This window comes from Anomaloglossus baeobatrachus, chromosome 4 (genome assembly GCF_048569485.1).
Source record: "Anomaloglossus baeobatrachus isolate aAnoBae1 chromosome 4, aAnoBae1.hap1, whole genome shotgun sequence".
NCBI lineage: Eukaryota > Metazoa > Chordata > Amphibia > Anura > Aromobatidae > Anomaloglossus > Anomaloglossus baeobatrachus.
The window spans coordinates 670,544,327-670,561,831 of record NC_134356.1 but is presented as its reverse complement, the minus strand read 5'-3'; the positions used below and the strand labels follow the sequence as shown (position 1 = coordinate 670,561,831).

The window sequence follows — 17,505 nt, the reverse complement described above, 5'->3', positions numbered from 1 at the left end:
GAGTAAGGAGGTGGCCATGTTACATCGTCGTTAACCTTAAAGTATGACAGAGTAACGAATTGAAGCAAAATAGAAATATAATTTATTGTATGGCCAGAGATATAACTGTAAATATTGACAGCTAAGTCTATCACTAATTGTAATGCAGGCAAAAACTAATCCAAGCAATGGCGTAATTTACTGGCTCATCACGTGTCAAGTTAGAGTGGTTGGTGGCAACATATTGCTCATAATATAAAAAAAGCTTGTCAATTCTCATTTAAGATTGGTTCCTATGATTTTAATGGGCTCTCTAAGAATTAGTCAACTTTCAACGTATTTTACCTTTCACTGTGGACAGATCAAGCTTTGAGAGGTCAGTAGCTGGCTCAAAATTAGAGCAAGTTCATTAAAAGAGAGTAGATATGGGACAAAAGTGCCGGTTAGCTCAATCAGTTAGAGCGTGGTGCTAAAAACGCCAAGGTTGCGGGTTCGACCCCCATGCTGGCCATTCCTTTGGCTTTCTGTTCACATCCAGTGACTTTTGGAAAAAAGATCCGTAGGTTTTATCCATCCAATGTGTAAAATTAATTTACAAACTTGAAATAACTTGGTTAGAGTAAGAGAGTGGCCATGTTACATCGTCGTTAACCTTAAAGTATGACAGAGTAACGAATTGAAGCAAAATAGAAATAAAATCTATTGTATGGCCAGAGATTTCAGTTTCTAAGCGTTTTTTAAGAAGTTTTGGGCAACTGGAATTCGATATAAATGTAAATATTGACAGCTAAGTCTATCACTAATTGTAATGCAGGCAAAACTAATCCAAGCGACTTGAAGCAAAATAGAAATATAATCTATTGTATGGCCAGAGATTTCAGTTTCTAAGCGTTTTTTAAGAAGTTTTGGGCAACTGGAATTCGATATAACTGTAAATATTGACAGCTAAGTCTATCACTAATTGTAATGCAGGCAAAAACTAATCCAAGCAATGGTGTAATTTACTGGCTCATCACGTGACAAGTTAGAGTGGTTGGTGGCAACATATTGCTCATAATATAAAAAAAGCTTGTCAATTCTCATTTAAGATTGGTTCCTATGCTTTTGATGGGCTCTCTAAGAATTAGTCAACTTTCAACGTATTTTACCTTTCACTGTGGACAGATCAAGCTTTGAGAGGACAGTAGCGGGCTCAAAATTAGAGCAAGTTCATTAAAAGAGAGTAGATATGGGGCAAAAGTGGCCGGTTAGCTCAATCGGTTAGAGCGTGGTGCTAATAACGCCAAGGTTGCGGGTTCGACCCCCGTGCTGGCCATTCCTTTGGCTTTCTGTTCACATCCAGTGACTTTTGGAAAAAGATCCGTAGGTTTTATTTATCCACTGTGTAAAATTAATTTACAAACTTGAAATAACTTGGTTAGAGTAAGAGAGTGGCCATGTTACATCGTCGTTAACCTTAAAGTATGACAGAGTAACGAATTGAAGCAAAATAGAAATATAATTTATTGTATGGCCAGAGATATAACTGTAAATATTGACAGCTAAGTCTATCACTAATTGTAATGCAGGCAAAAACTAATCCAAGCAATGGCGTAATTTACTGGCTCATCATGTGACAAGTTAGAGTGGTTGGTGGCAACATATTGCTCATAATATAAAAAAAGCTTGTCAATTCTCATTTAAGATTGGTTCCTATGATTTTAATGGGCTCTCTAAGAATTAGTCAACTTTCAACGTATTTTACCTTTCACTGTGGACAGATCAAGCTTTGAGAGGTCAGTAGCTGGCTCAAAATTAGAGCAAGTTCATTAAAAGAGAGTAGATATGGGGCAAAAGTGGCCGGTTTGCTCAATCGGTTAGCACGTGGTGCTAATAACGCCAAGGTTGCGGGTTCGACCTCCGTGCTGGCCATTCCTTTGGCTTTCTGTTAACATCCAGTGACTTTTGGAAAAAGATCCGTAGGTTTTATCCATCCAATGTGTAAAATTAATTTACAAACTTGAAATAACTTGGTTAGAGTAAGAGAGTGGCCATGTTACATCGTCGTTAACCTTAAAGTATGACAGAGTAACGAATTGAAGCAAAATAGAAATATAATCTATTGTATGGCCAGAGATTTCAGTTTCTAAGCGTTTTTTAAGAAGTTTTGGGCAACTGGAATTCGATATAACTGTAAATATTGACAGCTAAGTCTATCACTAATTGTAATGCAGGCAAAACTAATCCAAGCAACTTGAAGCAAAATAGAAATATAATCTATTGTATGGCCAGAGATTTCAGTTTCTAAGCGTTTTTTAAGAAGTTTTGGGCAACTGGAATTCGATATAACTGTAAATATTGACAGCTAAGTCTATCACTAATTGTAATGCAGGCAAAAACTAATCCAAGCAATGGCGTAATTTACTGGCTCATCACTAGAGATGAGCGAACCGGTCCTGGTTCGGCTCGAGGTCGGCTCGCCGAACGGGGGTCCCGTTCGAGTTCGGTTCGTCGAACGTTCGACGAACCGAACTCAAACATATAGGCTAGAATGGGAGGCAATCACAAACACATAAAAATGCATGATAAATGTACACAAACAGTTAATAAACATTGCCTTAACACTTACCAGTCCTCGCGATCCCTTCTGCACTCTGTCTCCTGCCGCTATTCCATCCGATGATCGCTGAATCCTCCCGTGACCGGCACTGCCAGCAGAGATGCAGGACCTGTCGTGACGTCAGAATAGCCATGTGACCAGTCACGTGGCTATTATCTCATTGGCTACAGACTGGTCACATGACTATGACACGTCATGTAGGACCTGCGAGTGCATCTCTCCGGTACACGGTGCACATATGTGTATTGCCGTGTACCGGCGACATGCTCTAGCACACGGTCGACTCCCCGTTCCGTTAGGGACCGGCTGTCAAAGCCGGTCATTAACGGAGATCACCGTTGCCATAGCAATGCAGTTAGCGGTGATGTCACCGCTAACCGCGGCTCCGAGAGCACCGTTGCTATGGTAACGCGTCTGTCAGCGTTAGCGCTGTTACCGCTGACAGCCAGCACTGATCACTCACGGAGTGAAGGCTGCACGATTGTAGTGAGCATTGTAGTGAGGATGGAGGTTCCCCAGCCCCAAGTGATGAGCTGGTGAATCTCATCCTCACTACAATCGTCACTACTACTACACTAGTGAGGATTGTAGTGAGCATTGTAGTGAGGATGGAGGTTCCCCAGCCCCAAGTGATGAGCTGGTGAATCTCATCCTCACTACAATCGTCACTACTACTACACTAGAAAGAAAGAAGACAGAAGAGCAGGATCGTGGAGGGCTGACAGGGGGTAATAAAGATGGAGTCTCTAATGTGTCTGTGTATTTATTTCTATTAAAGTATTTTTTCTCTGTGTGGTGTTTTTTTTAACCCTTTATTGGAGATTCTTAATGGCCGGGTCAAACGTGCCTGACATTAAGAATCTCTGGCTTAATACTGGCTAGTAAAACAAAGCCAGTATTTACTCATGATTACCCAACAAGCCACCCGGCTCCAGGGCTGTTGGAAGAGTTGGATACAGCGCCAGATGATGGCGCTTCTATGAGAGCGCCATTTTCTGGGGCGGCTGCGGACTGAAATCCGCAGTAGAGGGGCCCAGAAACCTCGGGCTAACCTGTGCTGCGGATTCCAATCCCCAGCTGCCTAGTTGTACCCGGCTGGACACAAAAATGGGGTGAAGCCCACGTCATTTGTTTTTTAATTATTTCATGAAATAAGTGAAATAATTAAAAAAAAATGGGCTTCCCTATATTTTTGGTTCCCCGCCGGGTACAAATAGGCAACTGGGGGTTGGAGGCAGCCTGTGGCTGCCTGCTGTACCTGGCTAGCATACAAAAATATGGCGAAGCTCACGTCCTTTTTTTTGTAGTTTTTTGGCAAAAAAAATAAAAAATGCTTCCCTGGATTTTCCATTGCCAGTGAAGGTAACACCAAGCAGTGGGGGTTAGCCGCCAGTAGCTGCTTGGATTACCCTTATCTAGCAATACAAAAAATGCAGCGGGAGCCCATATATATTTTTTTTAATTATTTATTTAAATAACTAAAAATAAAATGGGCTTCCCTGTATTTTGATTGCTAGACATCACAGTGCTGTAAAAATAAATCTTTAAAAAAATGACGTAGCGCTCCGCGGTATTTTTGATTCTCAGCGCAGATAAAGCAGACAGCTATGGGTTGCCACCCCCATCTGCCTGCCGTTACCTTGGTTGGCAATCAAAATACAGGGAAGCCCATTAAATTTATCTATTTAAAAAATGGTTAAAAAAAAAATGACGTTGGGTCCCACCATTTTTGATAGCCAGCTAGGGTAAAGCAGACGGCTGTAGCCTGAAAACCACAGCTGGCAGCTTTACCGTGGTTGGGGATCCAATGTGGAGGTCCCCTCAGGCTCTTTTTTATAATTATTTTATAAATATTAATAATTACACAATAAAAGTAGGGTCCCCCCCCAATTGGATCACCAGCCAAGGTAAAGCGGACAGCTGTGGTCTGGTATTCTCAGGGTGGGAAGGTCCATAGTTATTGGGCCTTCACAGCCTAAAAATAGCAGGCCGCAGGCACCCCAGACGTGGCGCATCCACTAGATGCGCCAATCCTGGCGCTTCACCCCAGCTCATCCCGTGCCCTGGTGCAGTGGCAAACGGGGTAATAAATCGGGTTGATACTAGCTGTAAAGTCACCTGAGATCAAGCCCAGCAGTTTGTGATGTCATGGCATCTATTAGATACCCAACATCATAAACTGTCAGTACTAACAAAAAAAAAAAATCGACAAAAGAAATTTATTTGAAAAAACAGTCCCCAAAACATTTCCTCTTTCACCAATTTATTGTAAGAAAAAAAATAAAGGGGTCCCACGACGACTCTGGACCGCCTAGAATATGGGGGGGGAGACACTCAGGGAACGTATCCCCCATTTTCTAGGAGTGCGGACCCTTCATGTGAGGAGTGTGGGTGCAATGAATCTGCACTCACTCTCCCCGGGTCCACAGCAGCAGAGTCCATGTCGTAATGGTTGCTACCAAAGCTGCAATGCCCTGCTCATGAGGTAAGGGCATGCCTAATCAGGAGAACTACTGTAGAGGAAGCTCTGCTCACTGGTATATAGGTGCTCAGAGGTAATAATAGATACAATTAGTGAGTAACCTCGGCACTCTAAATCTCCCAGACTAAGTCAGTAAGTCACAACGGATAGTAATGCAAAATCACTCTTTATTGGTCCGTATTAAGAAAAAAAATTTTTTCATAAGCATATATGTTTTTGTCCAAAACAAGTTACAAATGACGTTTCAGCCTGAGCCTTCGTCAGATTAAACTTATCTGCATGTAATCATGAAAAATGACAATAATCAGTATCACATAAGAGTGAGAGAACAATAACATAAACTCGAACAATGTAGAGGTACAATTGGGATGCAGCAAAAAAATTGCAACACAGCAAGAAATGAAACACATGATACAAATGTCATAATACAGTACAAGGACAATATAGTAATGACAAATATGGGGTCAGAGTAGACTTAGACAGCTCTGGTACGAAAGAGATGTCAATCATAAAGTAACATGTGCAGTAGGTGTAGAGCTACAGTATGCATGGCAGAGCTAATGGGTAGACCGACCATAGAAAAAGAACGGAGAAAAAGTGGAGAAAAAGTGGAGAAAAAAATGGAGAAAAAGTGGAGAAAAAGTGGAGAAAAAAATGGAGAAAAAGTGGAGAAAAAGTGGAGAATAAGTGGAGAAAAAGTGGAGAAAAAGTGGAGAAAAAGTGGAGAATAAGTGGAGAAAAAAATGGAGAAAAAGTGGAGAATAAGTGGAGAAAAAGTGGAGAAAAAGTGGAGAATAAGTGGAGAAAAAAATGGAGAAAAAGTGGAGAATAAGTGGAGAAAAAGTGGAGAATAAGTGGAGAAAAAGTGGAGAAAAAGTGGATCAAAAGTGGAGAAAAAAAAGGAGAAAAAGTGGAGAAAAAGTAGAGAAAAAAATGGAGAAAAAGTGGAGAAAAAGTGGAGTAAAAATGGAGAAAAAATGGAGAAAAAAATGGATAAAAAGTGGAGAAAAAGTGGAGAAAAAGTGGAGAAAAAGTGGAGAAAAAATGGATAAAAAGTGGAGAAAAAGTGGGGAATAAGTGGAGAAAAAGTAAAGAAAAAGTGGAGAAAAAATGGAGAAAAAGTGGAGAAAAAGTGGAGAAAAAAATGGAGAAAAAGTGGAGAAAAAGTGGAGAAAAAGTGGAGAAAAAAAGGAGAAAAAGTGGAGAAAAAGTGGAGAAAAAGTGGCGAAAAAAGTGGAGAAAAAATGGAGAAAAAGTGGAGAAAAAGTGGAGAAAAAAGTGGAGAAAAAATGGAGAAAAAGTGGAGAAAAAGTGGAGAAAACGTGGAGAAAAAGTGGAGAAAAAGTGGAGAAAAAAATGGAGAAAAAGTGGAGAAAAAGTGGAGAAAAAGTGGAGAATAAGTGGAGAAAAAGTGGAGAAAAAGTGGAGAAAAAAAAGGAGAAAAAGTGGAGAAAAAGTGGAGAAAAAGTGGAGAAAAAGTGGAGAAAAAGTGGAGAAAAAGTGGAGAAAAAGTGGAGAAAAAAGTGGAGAAAAAATGGAGAAAAAGTGGAGAAAAAGTGGAGAAAACGTGGAGAAAAAGTGGAGAAAAAAGTGGAGAAAAAATGGAGAAAAAGTGGAGAAAAAGTGGAGAAAAAAGTGGAGAAAAAATGGAGAAAAAGTGGAGAAAAAGTGGAGAAAACGTGGAGAAAAAGTGGAGAATAAGTGGAGAATAATTGGAGAATAAGTAGAGAAAAAGTGGAGAAAAAGTGGAGAAAAAGTGGAGAAAAAAAAGGAGAAAAAGTGGAGAAAAAGTGGAGAAAAAGTGGAGAAAAAGTGGAGAAAAAGTGGAGAAAAAAGTGGAGAAAAAATGGAGAAAAAGTGGAGAAAAAGTGGAGAAAACGTGGAGAAAAAGTGGAGAAAAAAGTGGAGAAAAAATGGAGAAAACGTGGAGAAAAAGTGGAGAAAAAAGTGGAGAAAAAATGGAGAAAAAGTGGAGAAAAAGTGGAGAAAAAAGTGGAGAAAAAATGGAGAAAAAGTGGAGAAAAAGTGGAGAAAACGTGGAGAAAAAGTGGAGAATAAGTGGAGAATAATTGGAGAATAAGTAGAGAAAAAGTGGAGAAAAAGTGGAGAAAAAGTGGAGAAAAAAAAGGAGAAAAAGTGGAGAAAAAGTGGAGAAAAAGTGGAGAAAAAGTGGAGAAAAAGTGGAGAAAAAAGTGGAGAAAAAATGGAGAAAAAGTGGAGAAAAAGTGGAGAAAACGTGGAGAAAAAGTGGAGAAAAAAGTGGAGAAAAAATGGAGAAAAAGTGGAGAAAAAGTGGAGAAAAAAGTGGAGAAAAAAGTGGAGAAAAAGTGGAGAAAAAGTGGAGAAAACGTGGAGAAAAAGTGGAGAATAAGTGGAGAATAATTGGAGAATAAGTAGAGAAAAAGTGGAGAAAAAGTGGAGAAAAAGTGGAGAAAAAGTGGAGAAAAAAAAGGAGAAAAAGTGGAGAAAAAGTGGAGAAAAAGTGGAGAAAAAGTGGAGAAAAAGTGGAGAAAAAATGGAGAAAAAGTGGAGAAAAAGTGGAGAAAAAAGTGGAGAAAAAATGGAGAAAAAGTGGAGAAAAAGTGGAGAAAACGTGGAGAAAAAGTGGAGAAAAAAGTGGAGAAAAAATGGAGAAAAAGTGGAGAAAAAGTGGAGAAAAAAGTGGAGAAAAAATGGAGAAAAAGTGGAGAAAAAGTGGAGAAAACGTGGAGAAAAAGTGGAGAATAAGTGGAGAATAATTGGAGAATAAGTAGAGAAAAAGTGGAGAAAAAGTGGAGAAAAAGTGGAGAAAAAGTGGAGAAAAAAATGGAGAAAAAGTGGAGAAAAAGTGGAGAAAAAGTGGAGAAAAAAATGGAGAAAAAGTGGAGAAAAAGTGGAGAAAAAGTGGAGAAAAAGTGGAGAAAAAATGGAGAAAAAGTGGAGAAAAAGTGGAGAAAAAAGTGGAGAAAAAATGGAGAAAAAGTGGAGAAAAAGTGGAGAAAACGTGGAGAAAAAGTGGAGAATAAGTGGAGAATAATTGGAGAATAAGTAGAGAAAAAGTGGAGAAAAAGTGGAGAAAAAGTGGAGAAAAAGTGGAGAAAAAAATGGAGAAAAAGTGGAGAAAAAGTGGAGAAAAAGTGGAGAAAAAAATGGAGAAAAAGTGGAGAAAAAGTGGAGTAAAAATGGAGAAAAAATGGAGAAAAAAATGTAGAAAAAATGGAGAAAAAGTGGAGAAAAAAATGGGGAAAAAGTGGAGAAAAAGTGGAGAAAAAGTGGAGAAAAAAATGGAGTAAAAGTGGAGTAAAAATGTAGAAAAAGTGGAGAAAAAAATGTAGAAAAAGTGGAGAAAAAGTGGAGAAAAAAATGGGGAAAAAGTGGAGAAAAAAGTGGAGAAAAAATGGAGAAAAAGTGGAGAAAAAGTGGAGAAAACGTGGAGAAAAAGTGGAGAATAAGTGGAGAATAATTGGAGAATAAGTAGAGAAAAAGTGGAGAAAAAGTGGAGAAAAAGTGGAGAAAAAGTGGAGAAAAAAATGGAGAAAAAGTGGAGAAAAAGTGGAGAAAAAGTGGAGAAAAAAATGGAGAAAAAGTGGAGAAAAAGTGGAGTAAAAATGGAGAAAAAATGGAGAAAAAAATGTAGAAAAAATGGAGAAAAAGTGGAGAAAAAAATGGGGAAAAAGTGGAGAAAAAGTGGAGAAAAAGTGGAGAAAAAAATGGAGTAAAAGTGGAGTAAAAATGTAGAAAAAGTGGAGAAAAAAATGTAGAAAAAGTGGAGAAAAAGTGGAGAAAAAAAATGGGGAAAAAGTGGAGAAAAAGTGGAGAAAAAATGGAGAAAAAGTGGAGAAAAAGTGGAGAAAAAGTGGAGAAAAAATGGAGAAAAAGTGGAGAAAAAGTGGAGAAAAAGTAGAGAAAAAGTAGAGAAAAAATGGAGAAAAGTGGAGAAAAAAATGGAGAAAAAGTGGAGAAAAAGTGGAGTAAAAATGGAGAAAAAGTGGAGAAAAAATGGAGAAAAAAATGTAGAAAAAGTGGAGAAAAAAATGGAGAAAAAGTGGAGAAAAAGTGGAGAAAAAATGGAGAAAAAGTGGAGAAAAAGTGGAGAAAAAGTAGAGAAAAAAATGGAGAAAAAGTGGAGAAAAAGTGGAGAAAAAATGGAGAAAAAATGGATAACAAGTGGAGAAAAAGTGGAGAAAAAGTGGAGAAAAAATGGATAAAAAGTGGAGAAAAAGTGGAGAAAAAAATGGAGAAAAAGTGGAGAAAAAGTGGAGAAAAAGTGGAGAAAAAGTGGAGAAAAAAATGGAGAAAAAGTGGAGAAAAAGTGGAGAAAATGTGGAGAAAAAAATGGAGAAAAAGTGGAGAAAAAGTGGAGAAAAAATGGAGAAAAAGTGGAGAAAAAGTAGAGAAAAAAATGGAGAAAAAGTGGAGAAAAAGTGGAGTAAAAATGGAGAAAAAGTGGAGAAAAAATGGAGAAAAAAATGGATAAAAAGTGGAGAAAAAGTGGAGAAAAAGTGGAGAAAAAATGGATAAAAAGTGGAGAAAAAGTGAAGAAAAAGTGGGGAAAAAATGGAGAAAAAATGGAGAAAAAAAATGTAGAAAAAGTGGAGAAAAAGTGGAGAAAAAAATGGAGAAAAAGTGGAGAAAAAGTGGAGCACCCTTTGGTGCCTTTCATGTGGCACTAAGGGGTGCTTAGCTTTGTATTTAGCCAAAAAAATGAAAAAAAAATGACGTAGGGTTCCCCCTAGTTTTGTAGCCAGCTAGGGTAAAGCAGACGGCTGCAGCCTGCAGACCACAGCTGGCAACCTCACCTTGGCTGGTAATCCAAAACTGAGGGCACCCCACGCTGTTATTTTAAATTAAATAAATAATTAAAAAAAAAAACACGTAGGGGTCCCCCAAAATTGGATCACCAGCCAAGGTAAAGCAGACAGCTGGGGCCTGATATTCTCAGACTAGGGAGGTCCATGGTTATTGGACTCTCCCCAGCCTAAAAATAGCAGGCCGCAGCCGCCCCAGAAGTGGCGCATCCATTAGATGCGCCAATCCTGGTGCTTCGCCCCAGCTCATCCCGCGCCCTGATGCGGTGGCAAACGGGGTAATATATGGGGTTAATACCAGGTGTGTAATGTCACCTGGCATCAAGCCCTGGGGTTGGTGAGGTCAGGCGTCTATCAGATACCCGACATCAACAACCCAGTCAGTAATAAAAAAAATAGACGACAAACACATTTTTATTTGAAAAAACACTCCCCAAAACATTCCCTCTTTAACCAATTTATTAGATTGAAAAACAAATCCAGGTCTGGTGTAATCCAAGGGGTTGCCATGACGATCCACACTGTCCCAGTCAATGAAGAGCAGGATGTTCCCCATTGGCTGGGAGAGCAATGCAGTGACCTGAGCTAACATCAATGGGTCAGCCCAGGTCACTGCAGGGCATGACAAGTGCTTCTGTCAGCGAGGTACATTACCTGCGCTGATCTCCAGCACTGCTGACAGCCCCTGTCACTAAGTTCAATGACCGCCGCCTTCACAGCCAAGAATCGCAAGAGGCCCGTGACGTCACCGCTAGTCAGTCTCGGGTCGGAAGCGAGAGAAGGTGATGTGACAAGCGACGACCATGGAGGACAGTGACAGCGCTGAGGTCAGGATGGCGGGACTTCATCACCGCAGGCAGGGCCGGCTCCAGGTTTTTGTGGGCCCCGGGCGGAAGAGTCTCAGTGGGTCCCATACACACGCAGACACACACACATACACAGATACATACACGTACATATACATATTTATAGACAAACTCACAAAAATACATATAAACAGACAAATCTATACAGTCATATACACTGACATACATATACACATCATACATGCATACATACAGAGACACACACTGCTATGCTGCATACATACATACAGACACACACATACTGCTCTGCATGCATACATACATATAGACAGACACACACACACTGCTCTGCTACATACATACATATAGACAGACACACACATACTGCTCTGCTGCATACATACAGACACACACACACACTGCTCTGCTGCATACATACATACAGACACACACACACACTGCTCTGCTGCATACATACATACAGACACGCATACTGCTCTGCTGCATACATACATGCATACATACATACAGACAGACACGCATACTGCTCTTCTGCATACATACATACATACATACATACAGACAGACAGACACTCATACTGCTCTGCATGCATACATACAGACACGCATACTGCTCTGCTGCATATATACATGCATACATACAGACACGCATACTGCTCTGCTGCATACATACATGCATACATACAGACACGCATACTGCTCTGCTGCATACATACATGCATACATACAGACACGCATACTGCTCTGCTGCATACATACATGCATACATACAGACACGCATACTGCTCTGCTGCATATATACATGCATACATACATACACGCATACTGCTCTGCTGCATATATACATACATACATACAGACACGCATACTGCTCTGCTGCATATATACATACATACAGACACATATACTGCTCTGCTGCATACATACATGCATACATACAGACACGCATACTGCTCTGCTGCATATATACATACATACATACAGACACATATACTGCTCTGCTGCATACATACATGCATACATACAGACACGCATACTGCTCTGCTGCATATATACATGCATACAGACATGCATACTGCTCTGCTGCATATATACATGCATACAGACATGCATACTGCTCTGCTGCATATATACATGCATACAGACATGCATACTGCTCTGCTGCATATATACATACATACATACAGACACATATACTGCTCTGCTGCATACATACATGCATACATACAGACACGCATACTGCTCTGCTGCATATATACATACATACAGACATGCATACTGCTCTGCTGCATATATACATACATACATACAGACACATATACTGCTCTGCTGCATACATACATGCATACATACAGACACGCATACTGCTCTGCTGCATATATACATGCATACATACAGACACGCATACTGCTCTGCTGCATACATACATGCATACATACAGACAGACACGCATATTGCTCTGCTGCATACATACATACATACATACAGACACGCACACTGCTCTGCTGCATATATACATACATACACGCATACTGCTCTGTTGCATATATACATACATACATACAGACACGCATACTGCTCTGCTGCATATATACATACATACAGACACGCATACTGCTCTGCTGCATATATACATACATACATACAGACACGTATACTGCTCTGCTGCATACATACATGCATACATACAGACAGACACGTATATTGCTCTGCTGCATATATATATACAGACAGACACGCATACTACTCTGCTACATATATACATACATACAGACACGTATACTGGTCTGCTGCATACATACATGCATACATACATACAGACACGCATATTGCTCTGCTGCATATATATATACATACATACAGACACGCATACTGCTCTGCTGCATACATACATGCATACATACAGACATGCATACTACTTTGCTACATATATACATACATACATAGACACGCATACTGCTCTGCTGCATATATACATACATACAGACACACATACTGCTCTGCTGCATATATACATACATACAGACACGCATACTGCTCTGCTGCATATATACATACATACAGACACGCATACTACTCTGCTGCATATATACATACATACAGACACGCATACTGCTCTGCTGCATATATACATACATACAGACACGCATACTGCTCTGCTGCATATATACATACATACAGACACGCATACTGCTCTGCTGCATATATACATACATACATACAGACACATATACTGCTCTGCTGCATACATACATGCATACATACAGACACGCATACTGCTCTGCTGCATATATACATACATACAGACATGCATACTGCTCTGCTGCATATATACATACATACATACAGACACATATACTGCTCTGCTGCATACATACATGCATACATACAGACACGCATACTGCTCTGCTGCATATATACATGCATACATACAGACACGCATACTGCTCTGCTGCATACATACATGCATACATACAGACAGACACGCATATTGCTCTGCTGCATACATACATACATACATACAGACACGCACACTGCTCTGCTGCATATATACATACATACACGCATACTGCTCTGTTGCATATATACATACATACATACAGACACGCATACTGCTCTGCTGCATATATACATACATACAGACACGCATACTGCTCTGCTGCATATATACATACATACATACAGACACGTATACTGCTCTGCTGCATACATACATGCATACATACAGACAGACACGTATATTGCTCTGCTGCATATATATATACAGACAGACACGCATACTACTCTGCTACATATATACATACATACAGACACGTATACTGCTCTGCTGCATACATACATGCATACATACATACAGACACGCATATTGCTCTGCTGCATATATATATACATACATACAGACACGCATACTGCTCTGCTGCATACATACATGCATACATACAGACATGCATACTACTTTGCTACATATATACATACATACATAGACACGCATACTGCTCTGCTGCATATATACATACATACAGACACACATACTGCTCTGCTGCATATATACATACATACAGACACGCATACTGCTCTGCTGCATATATACATACATACAGACACGCATACTACTCTGCTGCATATATACATACATACAGACACGCATACTGCTCTGCTGCATATATACATACATACAGACACGCATACTGCTCTGCTGCATATATACATACATACAGACACGCATACTGCTCTGCTGCATATATACATACATACATACAGACACGTATACTGCTCTGCTGCATACATACATGCATACATACAGACAGACACGTATATTGCTCTGCTGCATATATATATACAGACAGACACGCATACTACTCTGCTACATATATACATACATACAGACACGTATACTGCTCTGCTGCATACATACATGCATACATACATACAGACACGCATATTGCTCTGCTGCATATATATATACATACATACAGACACGCATACTGCTCTGCTGCATACATACATGCATACATACAGACATGCATACTACTTTGCTACATATATACATACATACATAGACACGCATACTGCTCTGCTGCATATATACATACATACAGACACACATACTGCTCTGCTGCATATATACATACATACAGACACGCATACTGCTCTGCTGCATATATACATACATACAGACACGCATACTACTCTGCTGCATATATACATACATACAGACACGCATACTGCTCTGCTGCATATATACATACATACAGACACGCATACTGCTCTGCTGCATATATACATACATACAGACACGCATACTGCTCTGCTGCATATATACATACATACATACAGACACATATACTGCTCTGCTGCATACATACATGCATACATACAGACACGCATACTGCTCTGCTGCATATATACATACATACAGACATGCATACTGCTCTGCTGCATATATACATACATACATACAGACACATATACTGCTCTGCTGCATACATACATGCATACATACAGACACGCATACTGCTCTGCTGCATATATACATGCATACATACAGACACGCATACTGCTCTGCTGCATACATACATGCATACATACAGACAGACACGCATATTGCTCTGCTGCATACATACATACATACATACAGACACGCACACTGCTCTGCTGCATATATACATACATACACGCATACTGCTCTGTTGCATATATACATACATACATACAGACACGCATACTGCTCTGCTGCATATATACATACATACAGACACGCATACTGCTCTGCTGCATATATACATACATACATACAGACACGTATACTGCTCTGCTGCATACATACATGCATACATACAGACAGACACGTATATTGCTCTGCTGCATATATATATACAGACAGACACGCATACTACTCTGCTACATATATACATACATACAGACACGTATACTGCTCTGCTGCATACATACATGCATACATACATACAGACACGCATATTGCTCTGCTGCATATATATATACATACATACAGACACGCATACTGCTCTGCTGCATACATACATGCATACATACAGACATGCATACTACTTTGCTACATATATACATACATACATAGACACGCATACTGCTCTGCTGCATATATACATACATACAGACACACATACTGCTCTGCTGCATATATACATACATACAGACACGCATACTGCTCTGCTGCATATATACATACATACAGACACGCATACTACTCTGCTGCATATATACATACATACAGACACGCATACTGCTCTGCTGCATATATACATACATACAGACACGCATACTGCTCTGCTGCATATATACATACATACAGACACGCATACTGCTCTGCTGCATATATACATACATACATACAGACACGCATACTGCTCTGCTGCATACATACATACATATAGACACGCATACTGCTCTGCTGCATATATACATACATAAATACAGACACGCATACTGCTCTGCTGCATATATACATACATACATACAGACACGCATACTGCTCTGCTGCATATATACATACATACATATAGACACGCATACTGCTCTGCTGCATACATACATACATACAGACACGCATACTGCTCTGCTGCATACATACATACATATAGACACGCATACTGCTCTGCTGCATGCATACATACAAACACACACCTTGCTCTGCGGGGCCCACACACGCGGCTCCGGGGGTCACACACACGGCTCTGTGGGGCCCACACACGCACGGGGGGACAGGGAGGGGCGGGGAGGGAGTGATGTCCCACATACTGATCAGGTCACGGTGCAGATGGGGCCCACACAGCGCCGGAAGGAAGTGATTTGCTGGGGGTCGCTGGCTGGCACTGTGACTCCTTCATCTGTGCGACCGAGCAGGACGCCGGGCGGTAGCTCCGCCCACAGATGATGCTCAATGCAGGAGAACACAGTGGCCTTAAAGGGCCGGCAGCCACAGTTTCCAGTGCCAAGGACTGCTGCCCCCGGGCCGACCGCAGGTAAGCCGAGCGGGACCGTCTGTGTGTGTGTGTGTGTGTGTGTGTATGTATGTATGTGTACATGCCGCGGGCAGGAGGGGGCGGAGCGAGCTGAGCGGGAAAGTGTGGGCTTCCTGCACGTAACTAAGATAAACATCGGGTTACTAACCAAAGCGTTTTGCTTGGATACCCGATGTTTATCTTGGTTACCAGCTTCTGGCAGGCTGCCAGCGATGGCTCTTGCACACTCTAGCTGTAAAAAGCCCTGCTTTTTGCTGCTAGAACCGTTCTCGAACGTATCTAGAACTATCGAGCTTTTGCAAAAAGCTCGAGTTCTAGTTCAATCTCGAACAGCCCCCAAAATCTCTCGAGCCCCGAACTGGAGAACCACGAACCACGAACCGCGCTCAACTCTACTCATCACGTGACAAGTTAGAGTGGTTGGTGGCAACATATTGCTCATAATTAGAGATGAGCGAACCGGTCACGGTTCGGCTCGAGGTCGGCTCGCCGAACGGGGGTCCCGTTCGAGTTCGGTTCGTCGAACGTTCGACGAACCGAACTCGAGCCAATAGGCTATAATGGGAGGCAATCACAAACACATAAAAATGCATGATAAATGTACACAAACAGTTAATAAACATTGCCATAACACTTACCGGTCCTCGCGATCCCTTCTGCACTCTGTCTCCTGCCGCTATTCCATCCGATGATCGCTGAATCCTCCTGTGACCGGCACTGCCAGCAGAGATGCAGGACCTGTCGTGACGTCAGAATAGCCATGTGACCAGTCACGTGGCTATTAACTCATTGGCTACAGACTGGTCACATGACTATGACGCGTCATGTATGACCTGAGGGTGCATCTCTCCGGTACACGGTGCACACGGTCGACTCCCCGTTCCGTTAGGGACCGGCTGACACAGCCGGTCATTAACGGAGATCACCGTTGCCATAGCAACGCAGTTAGCGGTGACGTCACCGCTAACCGCAGCTCCGAGAGCACCGTTGCTATGGTAACGCGTCTGTCAGCGTTACCGCTGTTACCGCTGACAGCCAGCACTGCTGCACGCTGCTTCCCGATTGTAGTGAGGATTGTACTGAGGATGAGGTTCCCCAGCCCCAAGTGATGGGCTGGTGAACCCCATCCTCACTACTACTACACTAGAAAGAAAGAAGACAGAAGAGCAGGATCGTGGAGGGCTGACAGGGGGTAATAAAGATGGAGTCTCTAATGTGTCTGTGTATTTATTTCTATTAAAGTATTTTTTCTCTGTGTGGTGTCTTTTTTTTAACCCTTTATTGGAGATTCTTAATGGCCGGGTCAAACGTGCCTGACATTAAGAATCTC

At 41.0% G+C, this 17,505-nt stretch overlaps 1 non-coding gene across 1 annotated transcript; it reads left to right on the top strand.

Moving 5' to 3' along the window:
* Positions 1 to 1,220: 1,220 nt before the first annotated feature.
* Positions 1,221 to 1,294, top strand: TRNAI-AAU (transfer RNA isoleucine (anticodon AAU)). The gene has a single exon. It is a non-coding gene; the product is annotated as a tRNA-Ile (tRNA).
* The last annotated feature ends 16,211 nt before the right edge of the window (positions 1,295 to 17,505 follow it).